This window comes from Solanum dulcamara, chromosome 3, assembly GCF_947179165.1.
Source record: "Solanum dulcamara chromosome 3, daSolDulc1.2, whole genome shotgun sequence".
Taxonomy (NCBI): Eukaryota; Viridiplantae; Streptophyta; class Magnoliopsida; order Solanales; family Solanaceae; genus Solanum; species Solanum dulcamara.
In genome coordinates, this window is record NC_077239.1 from 38,870,295 (window position 1) to 38,888,636 (window position 18,342).

The 18,342-nt window shown below is 36.5% G+C and overlaps 2 pseudogenes; one reads left to right on the forward strand and one right to left on the reverse strand.

The window, feature by feature from the left end:
* The window catches only part of LOC129883546 (uncharacterized), a 122,965-nt pseudogene that overhangs the window by 60,970 nt on the left and 43,653 nt on the right, over positions 1 to 18,342 (reverse strand).
* On the forward strand, positions 16,920 to 17,039 carry LOC129883873 (5S ribosomal RNA; annotated as a pseudogene).

The window sequence follows — 18,342 nt, forward strand, 5'->3', positions numbered from 1 at the left end:
ACTACTCGAGTTCGATTTAACGCTACCGACTTCAATTTAGTTTGTTTCTAACGTCAAGCATCCTTTTGTAATTTTTCTACTTCCATCCTTATTTAAGACATTTAATATACCCCATAACAACATCATAAACTTCAATTTGAATGGTAAAGCCTTACCTTGTTTGAAACTCGCTAAAACTCGCCTCGAAAGCTCTTCTAGCGCGATTGAAACTTCGTGGCTGTTTGTTGTCCATTTGGGGCTGCTAAAAATAATAAATTTAAATTTATAATACCTTCATACCTTCATGTTATACACCATATAATTAATTCATGGAATGGAATCGGAGAACTTACCTTTTTCTCCTCCCAAAATCGTAGCTCTTTCTTCTCTCTACCTTAAGTTTCTCTTCTCTTCTTTTCTCTAGAATTTTCTTGAATTTTGGAGATAAGAATGAAACTTATAGGATAAATATGAACATAAAATTCATAAACTATAATATATATATATATATAGGCCACTTTAGAAGGTGACAGGTGTCAAGCCTCAAGTGGTGACACATGTCAAGCCCCAAGTGGTGACACGTATCAAGCCCCAAGTGGTGACACTTGTCAAGCCCCAAGTGGTGACACTTGTCAAGCCCCAAGTGGTGATACATGTCAAGCCCTCACAGGGTCAACGCACCACCTCCTCCACTTAGGGGATGCCACATGGCATATGGGGCCCACCACCTTACTGCAGCTACTTCCACATGGCACCTCTATCTGCTGCCACGTGGCACTCTCCCATGCTGCCATATGTCGCTCTCTTCTTGTCCTCGTGGGTTCGTAATCTCATCTTGCTTTACGAACCTATATAATCCTTGATACGTAAGCTTGATATGTACTCAAGTAGTTTAAGTAGGTAAGATTTCCAAGTTGGTAGCTTAAGTAAGTAAGTCGAGTCCTATGACTCATTGTTTGGTCTCCAACTCCTTCTAGATTCTTACAACCCTATTTCCAATCTTCTCTATTTTAGGGTTTCTCATTCTCCCTTCCTTGGAGTTATTTGGTAGCATTATAGATTATGCGGCTCACATGGTAACTTTTAAGAAGCTCCAAGAAACTTAAGAACCTTTCAAGAAACTTAAGAAGTTTAAGTAACTTAGAAACCTTCCAATGTACAAAAGTACGTGGTGTAACAATGAAAAATGTAAAACAATTACATTAAATCTAAATATGAACATATACAACCAATAAAAACGACACATTCAATGGATATTAGAATAGAAAAGCATATCTCAAATAAAATAGTTATTAGAACTTTGCAAAATATGTAGTATATATATAAATTAAAATGAAAATATTAAATAATCAGCACTACCAGATACTGTTTTCAATGATACACACTTAAAAATATTGAATATCCAATGCCATAATTGGGTATATCCGATCATTGGCCACGAGTGGGGTCTGAGGAAAGTAATGTGTATGCGACCTTACCCCATCTTATGAAGGTAAGGTAATAGGTTGTTTTTGATAGAACCTCTAATCAAGTAAAAGAGAATAAAAAGGACAAGTGAGTAAAGCATATAAAGTAACAAAGAATTCATGCTAAAAACAATTAAGAAAAGACCAATTAGCCACAACAAATTGTACTAGAACTAAAGCCAAAACAAATACCAAAGATCCTCTATAACATTATATTCTCTATAACGGCTAAGATGTCCTTGGAGCCTATTTTTGATTTTATATTATATAATATATTCTGAATAACAACATTTCGCTACAACAACAAAAAAACATCTAGACAAGAAATATTTTTTTTTCCAGGAGAAATGAACATATGACTAATACGATTCCCTAGAATTGGATTTAGAATTCCAATTGTATAAGAAAATCCAAAGTTAATTTTTTTTCATTTTGAGTCAACAGCCAAAAACACAAAAGACCAAAAGGATCAAAGTTAAATATCAATTAAGAACACACATTGAACACAGTAAACACAACTTCCTAAGGATGAAATACATCATCTTTATAACCTGAAAATTTACAAGCACTCAAGAATTCTTTGCTCTAAAAATGGAAATGTTGCACTAATTTATGAAGTGGTGTATAATCAAATTAGAAGGTTTAATGAAAGTTCTCTATTTGGAACTCAGGGCATGAAATCATGTTTGATAAAAAATATCCTACCTGATGTTGTGTGGAAAACCCAAATAAATTGGAACGCTTCTAATCATTTCCCTATATAAGCTTATCATTCGAAACCTCCAAATTCTATAATACTAGTCATAATTTTGAAGACCCTGGCATGAGAATTCAAAATACTTGACTATTTTATTGCTACATAAAAGTATCCCACCATGGGTATCAAGAATAAGAGTTCAAGCAAAGACAAAAATGATTTTGAGAACAGAAAGAGTACAATTAATTGTATGAAATGGTATAGGACTAAATTCGAAGGCTCTTAATAGTTTCCTCGTACAAAGAAGATGTACTATTAAGAAATATTGTCAACTCTCTAAATTTGGATATAATTAGTTATAGCCTCTGTCCTTGTCTTTTTCTAGTTAAACAGGATATACAGTGACACATTTTACAGTGAAAGAAAAATAATGCGGTCTTGCAGCAATGTTGTTCAAACTAAAGATGACAATTAACCAAAGAGGCTAAGCAAGTAAGATAATAAACCTCAGTATGATGACCAAACAACAAATAGCACAAAGGAAAAGTCAATACTAACCTAAATCAGACAATATGCAACATAAGAAGTTTGATAAGGTGTTAAAAGAACGAATCTTGATCGAAAACTTGTGGAAACAAAAAAATAGTTCAATCAGCACCTTGGTGAAATAGTTAATCTGTAAATTGAAGTCCTTCACAACATAGTAAAAATTTAAATCGTATGTAAAAGAAAATTGATTGAACACGCCAAATTGCACAAAGGAGAAACCATGAATTACCAAGGTTGAGCAATTTTCAACATCAAACACACAGAGAGGATTCAAATCAAAGCACAAAATATAAATCAATGAAATCAGATAATTCTAAAATAGAGATTGATCAGGTTTAAAAATTCTACTATCACGACCCGAAGTAGGGCCAAGCTGTGAAACGAGGATCGAGATTATGAGGGATCCAAACTAAGCCATCTTAGCCTACATCACATACATAAAGTAAATAAATATAGTAAAGTAAGCGGAAGTAACAACTCAAGGGAATGAATCTAAGGGATAGAAAACTCAATAGATGTCAAACCGGAGTACATGACATGGCGTCTAAACATTCATCTAGTCTAATCTTTGATTGAGGCTTAGGAAAATCTCCTATCTCACCCAAAATATTAGAATAAAGTCAATAAAATAATATGGAAAGAAAGTCATGTCCTCAATGAAATGAGGACTCACCAACTCTTTGATATCTAAACCTCTCTAGCCATGAATCGGATGATCGACGTATGGCCATTCATTATGAGAAAATATAGGCAAACTATTCTTTAGTACATAGAAGGCACTAGGTATGTGAGATATGCATGAACAAGTAAAAGGACATGATCGATATGACATAAGATGCATGTCCAACATAATGAATATGAGCAAAGCTTAAAAGAATTTGAAAACATATAAAAACTCTTGGTCAATGCACCTGATAAAACTTTATCATAAACTCATAGCTTAACCTTCAACTTGTGTGGGATAAGACCTTTAACTGCTTAAGACCATGCAAGCTATAACATGGAATTCGTTGAAACCCTCATGGAGAAGAGGGAGGCTACCTTGCAAGGGTATACACTTTCATGGTACTCATATCAACTCAACTCAACTCAACTATGATATATGTGGATCTATTAGCTAGAAAATAAAGGCAACCTATGCGAGCAACATAGATTGGAACTTTAGGTTGCTACTAGGATTTCCTTGGGTAACTAACTATGTTACCTGATCAAACCCCACCTTAAAGTTCTCTCGGTGCTTAGTCAATATCCCAATAAAATTTATTAAAAATGATCATAAATGTTATAGGGAAAGATAGTAACTGCCAATCAATCCATCTTTGTAAAATATATTTGAAATAGCTCATCAACTTTAGTGATTCGTAAGAATCCATAACTTTAGTGAGAATTGTGATTATCACCATGGTTATGTGAGAATTGTACTTATCACGCCATAATAACTATCTTTGATCATAGCTTCATCGTCATCATAACTTCATTATTTAAAATCATAACCTCAATTTTAAATCATAGAACTTTCATTGAAAATCATTAAACTCATAATCAACTCATAAAAGTCATTTTTCACTTTTGTAGTCATAACTTGGAAATAGCTTTATGCATGGGCATTCATAATTCAACTTTAAATCATGCAATCCATGTACAAACATGCTTGGAATAATCATTGATAAAAAATTAAAATAAAATTGAAATAGACAATGCAATTCATCAAAACTAGGGTTCATAAATTATTGAAAATTAGAGGATACTTTTAGAAAACCCTGGGACTCCATGGAAGAAGGAAACCACCAATCAATCCCCACATACATTAATTTAAATAACTTATAACTGAGAGAAAATCTCAAAGGAAATATGAAACCCTACTTGAACTTAGAGAGGAACCTTGCGAGGATTTAGCTATTTCCTTAGAGAAATTTGAAGAATTATTTAGAATGAGGGAAATTGCAAAGGACTGGGTAGATATAAGCTTGAACTTAGCAATAATTGTGTCTAGGCTCATTTAATCAAAATTGAGAAATGAGATAAATACCCTTCATTAAAAACTCGGTTTTGGCCCTACGAATTGACTCTACGAGTTATGGAAAAGATGACAACTCATCAGGACAACTCGTTCTAAAGGCTTGGAAAAACTCTAAAAAATCGAGCCTCTGAAGTTTTTAAATGATTCATGTCTATGAATTGTCTTCATGAATATGGGTCGTAATGTGCATTCGTTCTGCAGGTGTTAAAACATGTGAACTTTGGAGTCTCTGAACTTCTAAAACAATTAACTTTGATGAATTCTAGACACTCTTATGACTCATCTTCTTGAGTCATAGGGTATCACCTGAGGTTAGTCCTGGATAGACCCTTGGGACTCACTCTACGACTCACTCTTGTGAGTCGTAGAAATCTCTAGGAGTTGTAGAGTGACTCGTAAACATGGGTCTGTCAATATTTTGAGAAATTTCTTCTTGGTTCCAACTTTCTGACTTACGGGGTCTTACAATATCTCCCCTTTAGAAACTTTGTCCTTGAATGAGATTAACTTATCATAGGAAATATACAAGTTACCAAACATGAATATATTGACACCTTTAAGATGCATAGAACATGAAAATTTTAATCTTAATATAAATCATGATTTTAAAATAACCTTTCATGAATATGCATGCATATAAATGACATAGGAGGAATTGAATATGTAAGAGTTAAATTAACTTGAATAAGAATAACTTACTACTTTAGGCTTGAGTAGGGGGAAAGAGGTATGGGTATCATTTCATCATATCTGCCTCCGCCTCCCAAGTAGCACTTTCTACTTGTTTATTCCTCCATAATATTTTGAAGGACAAAACTTCTTTGTTTTTTGGTTACTTATCTTGCCGATCTAAGTTCTCTACTGGAACCTCCTCATACATCAAATTCTCTTTGACATTCATATTTTCCAATGGTATAATGGAATTCGTATCACCTATAAACGTTTTTAACATTGATACATAAGACACCGGATGAACCATGGCTAACTCAAATAGCAACTCTAACTCATAAGTCACTTTGCCAACACATCTCAATATCTTATAAGGTCCAACATACCTAGGACTTAGGTTCCCTTTCTTGCCAAAATGCATCACACCCTTTATGAGTGTAACCTTCAAATAGACCCAATCGTCCAAATCAAATTCAAGTTTTCTTTTCCTAACATCCAAATAGGACTTTTGACGAATTTGAGCCATCTTCAACCTCTTCCTTATGAGTCTCACCTTTTCCATAGCATCTATTACCAAAGCTGGACCAATCAAGGCAATCTCACTTACTTCAAATCACCCTACTAGGGACCTACTTCTTATCCCATACAACACTTCAAAATGAGCCATTTGGATGCAAGAGTGATAACTATCTTCATCCCAACTTCCTTTAAAATCAATAACACACTCCCTCAACATATCCTCTAAAGTTTGGATCATTCTTTCGGCTTGACCATCGGCTTGAGGATGGAAAACAATACTTAATTTAACCTTTACACCAAGGCCCTTTTGAAATGACTTCCAAAAGTGTGAAGTGATTTGAGTACCTTGATCCAATATAATGGAGAAGGGAACACCATGAAGTCTTACCAATTCACGAACATACAACTTAGAATAGTCTTCGGCACCATAAAAAGTCTTAACAAGTAGAAAATGAGTTTACTTAGTATTCAATCTACAACAATCCAAATGGAATCATGTTGCTTCTTAGTATGGGGCAAACCCATTACAAAGTCCATATTCACAGCTTCCCACTTCCAAGTAGGAATTTTAATATCTTGGGCTAAACTTCCCACTCTTTGATGCTCAACTTTAACTTGTTGACAATTTGGACACTTAGCTACAAACTCCGCTATGTCCTTCTTCATACCAATCCACCAATACACTTCCCTTAAATCACGATACATCTTGGTGGAACCCGGATGAATTGAATATCTAGAACTATGAGTCTCATTCAATATCAACTCTCTTAATCCATCAATATTAGGTACACACAACTGACCTTGATAACGAAGGAACACCATCTCCCTATTGGGATAAAGCCTTAAAGGTGTTTTCAGCAACTGACTTCTTTAACTCAACTAACACTAGATCATGGTCTTTCTTGGCCATCACATTTGTCACAAGAGATTTTGAACCATTATGCACAGGAATAACTCCATCATTAGTGTCAACCAAACCCACACCTAAACATAACATTCTATGAACATCTTTGATCAATTATTTCTTACCTTCTTCAAATATATGGAACACTATTCATAAAAAACCTGCTTATTGCATCAGCAACAACATTAGCTTTGCTCGAATGGTACAATATACGCATATCATAATCCTTCAATAATTCAAACCATAACCTTTCCTGAAGGTTCAAGTCTATTTGATTAAAAACATATTGTAAACTCTTATGGTCGATGAACACATCCACCTGGACACTATAAACATAGCATCTCCAAATCATCAAGGCAAGCACAATTGCCGCTAGCCCCAAATCATGATTTGGATAATTTGTTTCATACACCTTAAGTTTCCTAGAAGCATCAGCTATCATCATAGCATGTTGCATCAAAATACAACCAAGAGAAACCCTTGAAGCATCACAATATACAACAAAACCATCGGACCCTTTCGCCAACATCAAAATATGAATGGTAGTAAAATAATCTTTTAACTCTTGGAAACGCTTCTCCCAAGCTTCCGACCATTGGAACTTCACTTTCTTTTGAGTCAACCTAGTTTAAGTGATAAGATTGATGAAAAACCTTCTACAAACCTTCTATAATATCTGGCTAGGCCTAAGAAACTCATAATATCTGAAAGGGACAACGGCCTAGGACAATTCTTAACCACCTCAATTTTCTTAGGATCAACCATAATCCCTTCACCAGACACAATGTGACCAAGAAAATTCACCCCCCTTAGCCAAAACTCACATTTATTGAACTTAGAAAATAATTACTTTTTTAGAGTTTGCAATACAATCCTTAAGTGATTAACATGCTCCTCCTCATTCTGAGAGTAGACCAAAATATCATCAATGAACATGATCACGAATAGTCCAAATATTACTTGAAAACCCTACTTATGAAGTCCATGAAAGCCGCAGGGGAATTGGTCAAACAAAAACAATATAACTAAGAACTCATAATGGTCATACCTTGTTCAGAACGCCATCTCAGGAATATCACACTCCCTAACCCTTCATTGGTGATAACCAGAACAAAGATCTATCTTATAGAAGTAACTTGCTCCTTGCAATTGGTCAAACAAATCATCTATCCTCGGAATTGGGTATTTATTCTTGATGGTTACTTTCTTCTTTTTCCAGTAGTTAATGCACATACGTAACGAACCATCCTTCCTTCTAACAAACAAAATGGGAGCACCCCATAGGGATATACTTGGTCTAATGAAACCTTTTTCTAACAAGTCTTCCAATTAGTCCTTTAAATCTTTTAGTTTTGCCTGAGCCATTCTCTAATGAGGAATAGAAATGGGTTGAGCACCGAGAAGAAGGTCTATGCCAAAGTCAATCTCTCTTTCTGGAGGAACACACACCGGCTAGATTATTGGGAAACATATGTAGAAACTCATTAATAATGCGGATCAAATCTAGAGTAGGGGCTTCAAAATTTTTATCCCTAACCCTCACAAGTTGGTAGATGTGTTGGAAATCATTTTTTGAGCCTTAAGGTACGAAACAAATTGGCTTTTAAACATAAAATCACTACCCTTCCATTATAAGATTGACTCATTAGGGAATTGAAACTCAACCACTTGGGTTCCACAATCAATATAAGCATAACATGCACATAGCCAATCCATACCAAGAATAACATCAAAATCGGTCATCTCAAGCTCTACTAGATCACATAGAGTGAATTTATGGAAAATATAAACTGAATAACTTTTATAGATTATTTTAGCCACAACCGACTCACCTATGAGAGTATAAATGGTAAAAGGCTCTAATAATATTTAAGGGATAACATCAAATCTCATGGCCACATAAGGAGTAACAAAAGACAAATTTACACCCAGATCAAGTAAGGTATATACATCATAGTGAAAGACCCATAACATATCGTTAACAACATCGGGAGTCTCCTCCACCTATTGCCTACCATAAAAAGCATAAAACTGATCATTGTGTTGACCACCTTCTAGTTGCACTTGAGCACCTTGAGAAACTTAGTCTTGAGGGCAACCATCCTTGACATTACACTTCTTAGCATGATGACCTGGCTTACCACATCAGTAGCACACAGTTAGGCCCACTAAACACTTACCCCTTGTGGTTTTTTCCACACTTCTTTCTTGTGGTAGTGAATTGGCCAATAGGAGTACCTCCTTGAGACTTAGGTTTGAGAACCCTATCTTTGTCAAACATCAGAGTAGTTTCATTTGAAGGTCTTTGTTTGGAGTACCTTTGGTGAGAATGAGGATGCCCACCACATCCGAACTTAGCATGAGAGAAATCACCACCATCGGTCCTTGGCCTTTGGACTCCTTATTTTTCTCGTTTAGCTTCTCACTCACTATTTTCTTCAAAAAGTTCATCAATCTAGAGATGTCCATCTTTCGAATAAACATGGCCGTCTTATACTCCTTTGAGACTATATCTGACATACCTGATACAAATTTTCTCATACGAGCTCTTGAGTCAGCAATCTTGAATAGAGCATATTTTGATAATTAGGTGAACTTGAGGGCATACTCCCTCACACTCCTACCACCTTTCTTAAGGTTGATGAAATCTTGTACTTTGGCCTCCCTCAACTCCAATGGAAAGAAGTGATCAAGAAATACTCCTTTAAACTCGTTCCAAGTTAGGAATCCAACCTTCTAGGGATCTAACTTTTCCATTGATCAAACCAAATTTGAGAAACACCCTTCAATTGATATGTAGCCAACTTTTCCCTTTCAACTAGGCTAACCTCCATAATATCCACAATCTTGTTAATGTTATCGACAAACTCTTTTGGATCTTCTTCAATCTTAAAACCCCAAAACTTTGGAGGATTCATCCTCATAAAGTCAAAAACTCTTATTTCTATGGTACCTATGTTTGGATTCACTGGAGCAACTACCTCACAATTGGCTTGATCCATAATGGCTTAAGAAAGTACTTGAAAGTCCGCTCAGAAATTGACATTGGAGACTTCGTCATTCAAGGGATAATTCGGATCTTGTTTCTCCTCTTCAACCACGTTCCTTATAGCGGGGTATCTTTGTGGAGATATTTTCAAAAAATCACAAAAAATAAGCATTAGAGGGGAAAACATAGTGACCAGTCTACCTCACGGCATAGATTATAAAAGAAGTGGCATTTTCCTAACACATTTCATAGCCTCCTATTCATGAATGTGGCGTGCATCACACCAATGAACAAGATGCTACTTAACATGGCATGTTATAATCCCTAGGACACTCCTAAACCTGGCTCTAATACAAATTTATTACGACTCAAACTAGGGACAAGCCGTGACAAGACGATTGGGATTATGAGTGATCCCAACAAAACCATATTAGCATACATTGCATACATAAGGTAAAGAAATATAGTAAAGTAAGCAGAAGTAACAATTCAAGGGAATGGGTCTAAAGGATAGAAAACTCAATAGATATCCAACCGGACTACATGACATAGCGTCTAAACATGTTTCTATTCTAATCTTTGATGGGGGCTTAGAAAAATTATAACATCCCTCAAAATTTCTCACAAGTACCTTAAGAATGCCTTGGCAATAGGTATCTCATGTAATGCATTATCCTTAATCTTTTTGGAAAATTTGTGTTCGAAATAGTGATCAGGGGGTCAAAACCTGTAGGAAAATAGTTTTGGTGGATTTTTAAGACTCGTATATGGAAAGATTTTTGAAGATATTCACAAAATAGTAGGATCTGCGATAGGACCTGGGAGAGTTTTCTGGCCAAGTTGAGTTTTTTAAGGGCGTTTTAGATCTTTTCCAATTTATTTATCAATAAACCTAGACATTTTTAGGACCTAATGCAACTCTATAAATTGACCTAAACCCCTAATTCTATTCATTCTCCTATAATTTATCTATCAAATATTTCTCTTTATATAAAAAGACTCTCAATGGTTTCCATTGAAGAATTCAAGTAATCTACTCAATTTATCCATCAAACACTCAAGTTCTTCCAATTATTTGGTGTTTTTACTTAAGGTATGTGGTATTGATTCATGGATTCTTTCATCCATGAAGCCCAATCAATTGCTCATGGTTTTCTATCAAATGAAAGTATGGTATTTTATGGGTTTTATGATCTTTATTCCTATTCCATGAATCATGATTTTGAAGTATGATCATGAATCTTTTTTGAGATAAATTGATGGTTACTGCATTGAATTAAAGAGTTTTCTATCATTTCTCCTATTTTGATCTCTAGGGTTCATGATGTAAATTATGAGTATTTTGAATTATACTTCCAAAAGGATATTATCTATATGAATTATGTATGAGATTATATAAAGTTTATGATCATGCATGTTTTCAAGTGAATCACATGATTTTCAAAGTCAATTAATTATGCAATTGAGTTTTACTCTAAGTTCAAGGTATGAATTTCATCCAAGTTATGAAGTAAGGTGACTTAGGTCCCTATGTGGTGACCTAAGGCCTAAAAGGTGACTTAGGGCCCTATGTGGTGACCTAAGTCCTAACGATATGAATTATAAAAATATGATTGTAATGATGAAAGGACAATTCTCACATTACAAGTATGTTATGAAAATGAGCTACTCTATGTTTTTAAATCTATGATCATGAATATGATATATGAAATTATGATTTTATGTTATGTTTATATCCCATGGGATTTGACTTAGCACTGAGTGGACTTGAGGTAGGGGCCCTACCAAAATCCTTAGTAGCAGCCTCATATCCCATAAACTACGTGCCACCATAGGTTGCCTTCATGGCTTAGTTATTGGATCCATATATCATAGTCATGGACCCGCCTCGCAGGGTAGAGTCTACCTTGGCAAGTAGATTCCCCTTTTCTTTGTTATATGGGGACACAAAGGGATTCCATGTTATAGATCGAATGGTCTTATTGTCGGTTATGGTTCATATCCCACATATGTATGATCTCTAAAGTATGTTATGATTTTGAATTTATTCTTTTAAATGCTTTGATCAGTATGATTTTCTCATGACTTTACTTATTCCATCTTATCATGTGTTTTACTTGACCTTTGCATTTCATGTTTTACATTGCATGTCACACCCTTATACTGTCATGACCCAACCCCATAGAATGCGATCGGGTTTTGACCTGGATCCTCGTATACGTATCTATTGGCTATAGTAAAGTTGAACTCTGTATAATATGATACTACACACAAAAACCCCAATGGGTCAAAACCTTTTTATGTACATGTAGCCTCTTTTCTTCGTATCATATCATGGCAAGGCACGTAAGTCAACAAGGCTTTCCTACCATAAAAACATTTACAATACGTTGCATAGGCGCAATTGAAACAAACTTACAAACCACCCACATACATATATCTATAGACCTCTAAGAATATTAATTGTAATATATGGCAGGACAAGACCCCCTATATACCCCTAAAAAACAAATATAAACATAGAAGGACTAATACCCAAAAAGATAGGCTCCAGAACAGTGGAGCACTTCCAACATGGCTGAGTGGAAATCCAAAGCTGATGGATTTCCAAAATAAATATATGTACCTGCGGGCATGAAACTGTCATGACCCAATCCCGTAGGCCGCGACTGGGGTCCGACTTGGACCCCCCGTACACATATCTGTTAGCTGAGGTCACATTGAATTGTAAATAAGACAATATCATGTAACAGATCCCTACTGGGCGATAACATTTTCATAAACTATAGCCCTTTTTGTTTGTATCACAACATAATAGGGCACGCAAGACGATAAGGCTGCCATAACATAATAACATACATCATATATCATGTAGACCCAGCTGAATCAAACTGACATACACAACCCACATATACATGTCTGCAGACCTCTAAACATATAAATGACAATATATGGCGGGACAGGGCCCCCGCCGTACCCCTGAATGGATGAAATATTTTTATACATCCGTGGTTAGTATCAAAAACTAGGCCTCGATACAATGGAGCCTCTTCCAACTGAGCTGCATGGAATCTTAAGCTGACGGACTCTCAAAATCTGTATCTATACCTGCGGGCATGAACATAGCCCCCCGAGAAAGGGGGTCAGTACGATATATGTACTGAGTATGTAAAACATAATATAATACAACTGGAAGCATATCTGAGATAGAGAAACAGGGGATAATATATCAATTCAGAAACCTGTACCTGTACTTTGTGAATTACAAAAACATGCATGTTTGAGTCATATCATATAGCCGGCCCTTTCGAGGGTCCGGTGAATCACCTCTGTATAACCATCATGGCCCCAGTGCCATCACCACCTTATTACAACACATAATCATATATCTATACACGTATCCTGGCCCTCTATTGAGGGACTCAGGGAATAATGCAATGAACTGTGCACGAGAACATATCCTGGCCCGAGACTCAGGGAAAGAAGTGTTATAATATACACGAGTAGAGTAGTGAGTAACTATATGCAATTTAAATCATTATTAGAGACTTAACCGTATAAGAAGATTAAAATTTTGTTAGAGGACTCGAGTAGTAGTGCAGTCATCTCGAGTGACTTCTAAATGCCATTATGGGCAATATCAATTATAATCTCAGGGATCCTAGACATGTACTAAAGTAAAGCCAAATCGCTTATGGAACCAGAAACATTTGTTGAAAAATAGTCTGTAAGACTTGGAGCCTGTACATTTGTTACCTTTTTAACATATAAAAGTTTCCAGGGTAATAGTTCGATTATTATAAAAGTCTGATATTCAGACGTAAATAAGAGATGCTAAGAATGGAGTTACCCCAGAACTCATATCATGTTTAACCTACAACTAAGACATGCCAGAAGAAGAAAGGGAATAAACTATATATAGTCTGTACTTTCCTTTATGTGGATATTTCGTACCCGTCCCATTCTAGGACTCGGTGAACAACCCTGGCATTATAACCTCATTTTCATGCCAAGTACATAGCAAGAGAAAGGAGAGATAGATTTTCATAAACTACTCTTTAACACGTAGAAGCCTTAACAGGCAATACTCAATATTTATAGGGGTTCCATTATATAACAGTGGATGGGGATTAGGAGGCATACTTGGAGTTCTGGGAATAGATTTATTCCCACATTCCACATACAATTCACTTAAGTCTAAGACTTGCTAAAAGGAAAGAAAGATACTGTACGTGCTTATACCAAAACATGCCATGAGAAAGCTTTACATACCTTGTCTGAATTATTCCTTATCCTGCTTGCCTCGCCATCCTTTGAACCTATTCAACATGAAAGTAATATAAATATCAACCCCTTTTAACTTTCCAGCATCTTAGGTTACACCTTAGTATCAATGGAATCTATTTCCTTAGTTGTTTCCCCGACTAGTTTTGTTATTCGCTAAGGCGTCGATGAAAATTGGGCAGCACCTCCCCTGTAATGTGCCCTATCCAAATTTTCAATTAGGTCCCTAAGACCTACAGCCAACCAACAACAACAACCTGCAGCAATTCATACCAACAATATACAACATAAACTACAAATGACTTATTCAAAAATACGATATCAAAATAGGGCATCTAGCTTTTATTTTGTGACGCCTTTAATTATACGCAATGAGGGGTCATGTGGATTTGACCAGCAGCACCCTAACCCACATTAGGACATATTTAGTCCCTGCAACAACAAGACACACCCCTGCAGAAGCAACTCACAAGAACGACACTTTATTTCGATGACAATTCACTTCTAGCGACTCCAATTTAGTTTATTTCGAACGTCGAGCATTTCTATGACATTCTTAAACTTCCAGCAGTATACAAGGGGTTTAATACACCATATAACAATACCATAAACTCCAATTTAAAAGAAAAGGCCTTACCTTACATTAAACTTGTCAAACTCGCCAAAACTATCCAAAATGTGAAATCTGGACAGCTTACTGTTTTACCTTGTCTCTTCGTTTCAAAGGGGTAATGGAGGGAAACAGGATTTACGTCCTCATGAAAGTTATATACATGTTTCTTACGGTCGCAAACAATTTTGAATCATCCCTACATCAATTTTTTACAAAAAGATATGACCAAAATACTCACAGCTGTCCGTGTAGGATTTCCAAAACCAAATCTGGGCAGTACCTCCTCTACACTTCATCACCCTTTTTCGAGAATGTAAAGGAAAAATTGGATTTTATAGTCTGAACGAAAGTTATCGGCCTATGAAATAAATTTCCAAAACATATTAAATCATTCGAAATGAAACTGTACACAAGAAGTTATACCAATATTACTAACAACAGTCCCTTCCAAAAATGGGTTGGTTAATTAGTTCTTAACATTTTCTCCTTCAACTTTCTCTTATTTCTTTCCAAGTGTAAACTGCAACCATGGTTCCATAGGCATCCTAAGATACATGTATACACCCCCACATGGTTGAAAAACATTGTAGATAATTAATTCACGGAGGAAAATTGAAGAACTCACCTTTAATTCTTCAAAAACGTTGTTGCCTTGTTCCTTTTGGTTCTTCACGTTTTTTCCTCTCATTTGGCTGATGTTTTTGGATGGAAAATAAGTTAAGAGTCATCCAACATGTATATATACACCTCCTTAGGAGGTGACACATGGAAGCCCCCTAGGGTGACACGTGGCAGCCTCCTAGCATGACGGTGCCACCTCGTCCAAGCTTCCAACACAAAACTGCCACGTGGCACCGTGGGGTCCATACCAAGTAGGTGAGTCACCTGCTTGCTTGTCACCTGCTTGCTTCACTTTCGTAAGTTTGGAAATTAGTTTTTGCTCCCTCTCGTAGGTTCGTAATCTCATCTTATTTTAAGAGCCTATGTAACCCATGCTACCCAAGCCTTGTACGTACTCCAATAGCTTAAGTGTGTAAGACTTCCAAGTTAGTAGCTTACATAGATAAATCGAGTCCTACGACCCATTACTTGGCCTCCAATTCCTTCCGGACTCTTATGATTTCATCTCCAACCTTCTCTAGTATGGGGTATCACATTCTCCCTTCCTTAGAGCCGTTTGATAGTGTCGTAGCGTATCCAGCTCACATGATAATGTCCAAGGAACTTATGAGACATTCCGAGTTTAAAAAGGGTGGGGTGTAACATCCTTCCCCCCTTTAGAACATTCGTCCCCGAATGTTAGACAAAACTTCTCTTAGCACCTTATACAAATCGTAGGGAGATTCTTTGCTATTTTCTTAACACATACTTCCATACCAATACTTCATATACATGTTTCAGGAATCGGGGTTACCTGTAAACATCAGTTACTGGTGCAAATACTTGTATTTCATGTTCTCTTTAGTTCCCCGATCATCCTCATTCTAGTTTTGGTTTTTCTATCGTATCTTGATGGTGGTAGGTTTTTCCTCACCGGATTCCATCTCCTAGACCTCACCTATGGCATATATCCTGGGTGTTTCATTAGTATCTTTGTGAAGCATTCTTATCTGATGGACTGGGAGTATAGTTTCCAAATGAGGTGGTAAGCTCAACTTACCAGCCAGGTTGCCCACCTTATGAGCAACTTGATGCAGTCTAACATATTCTGGGTTAAGTTTCCTTTTCTAGGTGACACTGCTATGAACATCCAATCATCAGTTTGAACTCTGTATGTCGATGTCGATTATCTGTATATCATTCCTACTGACTCTGGGCTTTTCGTCAATAGCTTGCTTAATCATGTCGGGGCCTTTTTAGCTTAGTCTTTCTAACATCTACCCATCCAATAGGGGACTTACACGTCTTACTCTACCATTCTTGTATGGAGTCATTGGGATACCAGAGTGGTAGCCATTATGGTAGGTAATCTTAATAAGGGGTAGACGATCGTCTCGGTTACTCTTAAAGCCAACCGTATAATAGATCTCATAGTCGTTCTGTGCTTTTCCTATCATGATCTAGTATAATTCTGAAGGAATTTTGGCATTTGAGTGTGTCGTTAGTTAGCAATTAGCTAATCCTTCGTGTTTTTCTTAAGCCCTTGTTATAGTTTCCTTAATGTATCTTATAATACCCTAGGTACATAATCTCATAGCGTTTCTCCGTCGCTAGTTCAGGTTCTTCCATCTCGTGTGATCATACCAGCACTTACGCATTAAGTTCCATCAGAATTTCGAAGTTAAGCGTGCTGGGGCGAGAGTAATATTGGGATGGGTGACCTCCATGGAAAGTCTTCATGTCGCGTTTCATTATAACCTTTTCCACGAGGTGCGGGCACTCAAATTAGCTCTAGATTTACCTCAGCGTTATCTCGCGAGTCTTTATATTTTGCCCTGTCTTTTCGTCTGTTATCTTGCATCTAGTATCAGCGTAGACCTTTAGCTCCACGATCCTTTATTCACTTTGTGTTCTCCTTATTTTCTACCACAGGAGGCTTTCTATTCCTTTTTCTTTGGTTATTTATCTATCGCAACATCATTTGCGACTAACTCTATAACCGATATTTTGGCTTTTGGTCTAGCATACTGTCGTTATCCTTTGTAGTATCTCTTGAATTATTCGATATCCTTTCATTGGTACATTCTTCTATTTTTATACGCAGCCGCCTTCTAGTGTTATGTTGTTCAGGGTCTCGTCACAAACTTCTTAACGCTACCTTATGTAGCATTCCGACTTCCATCCAATTATTGGTAACTTCCGGACCTTTCCAACTTGGTTTAGAAAGATATCTTATCGAAGTTAAGACGTCCATCTCAAATATATTGTCATATCAATTTCCTCCTCCTACTTTTGCCATTTTCTCATTCACTTCCCCCCTTTAGAGGGTACTCGTATTTCCATCTGCTTGTACCTTACTCTATGTTTCTTTACCCAGTCTCAATTTCACCCAATCTCTTCCTCCAATCTACTTAGTACTGCATCAGGTCCCCATCTTTCTATATATTTTATAACCTGATTATTTGCATATAGAATCTTGGCTAAATTATGAAACGACGAGAACCTTTCCATACTAAGTTCTACATCTCGTCTGTTACTCTGTACTTGAGTAATGGGACCCATGGGACTACTCGTCTGAGGCCACCTTCTACTTATCTTCATCAAATATTAATTAACACTTGTAGTCATTCAAATATCAATTAGGCCGTACTAGTATTCCGATGATAACTATTTACGGTTTTCCTGAAGTAGTAGCTTTATTCCAACCTATATCCTTTGCTTCTTGGGGCGAATATAAGTTGCGCCATTAATTCCTTAAGTTTTCCATCCTCGTCCCTTCAGGGTTCCACTATTTTTGGGGCGACGTGGTGTACATGCGTCATTATTTTGGTATCTTAAGCTCCATACTCTTATTGCATACTCAACGCAGGCTTTTAACTTAGTTAGCCTCTACCAATGGCGCCTTATTAGCGGTCTTACTTTATTCTTGCATCCTCGTATCACACTGTTCAACTTATACTTACATATCCCCCTTTTTGCTCGTATTCGTATTCAGTTCCTGACATCTCTTTGAGGTGATTCTATTCGAAGCTCTTTCCCCAATTAGTCGGTGG